Consider the following 470-nt stretch of genomic DNA (forward strand, 5'->3'; position numbering starts at 1 on the left):
ATTAAACCTGAGTAATACAAGACACATCTGTAACACCTGGATCTAACCTGAGTAACACAGGACACATCTGCAACAGCTAGATCATACCTGAGTAATACAAGACACATCTGTAACACCTGGATCTAACCTGAGTAACACAGGACACATCTGTACCAGCTGGATCTAACCTGAGTAATACAAGGCACATCTGTAACACCTGGATCTAACCTGAGTAATACAAGACACATCTGTAGCAGCTGGATTTTACCTGAGTAACACAGGGCACATATGTAACACCTGGATTAAACCTGAGTAATACAAGACACATCTGTAACACCTGGATCTAACCTGAGTAATACAAGACACATCTGTAGCAGCTGGATCTAACCTGAGTAACACAGGACACATCTGTAACAGCTGGATTTAACCTGAGTAACACGGGACACATCTGTAACAGCTGGATTTAACCTGAGTAACACGGGACACATCTG

This window comes from Austrofundulus limnaeus, unplaced genomic scaffold (assembly GCF_001266775.1).
Source record: "Austrofundulus limnaeus strain Quisiro unplaced genomic scaffold, Austrofundulus_limnaeus-1.0 Scaffold857, whole genome shotgun sequence".
NCBI classification, from domain to species: domain Eukaryota; kingdom Metazoa; phylum Chordata; class Actinopteri; order Cyprinodontiformes; family Rivulidae; genus Austrofundulus; species Austrofundulus limnaeus.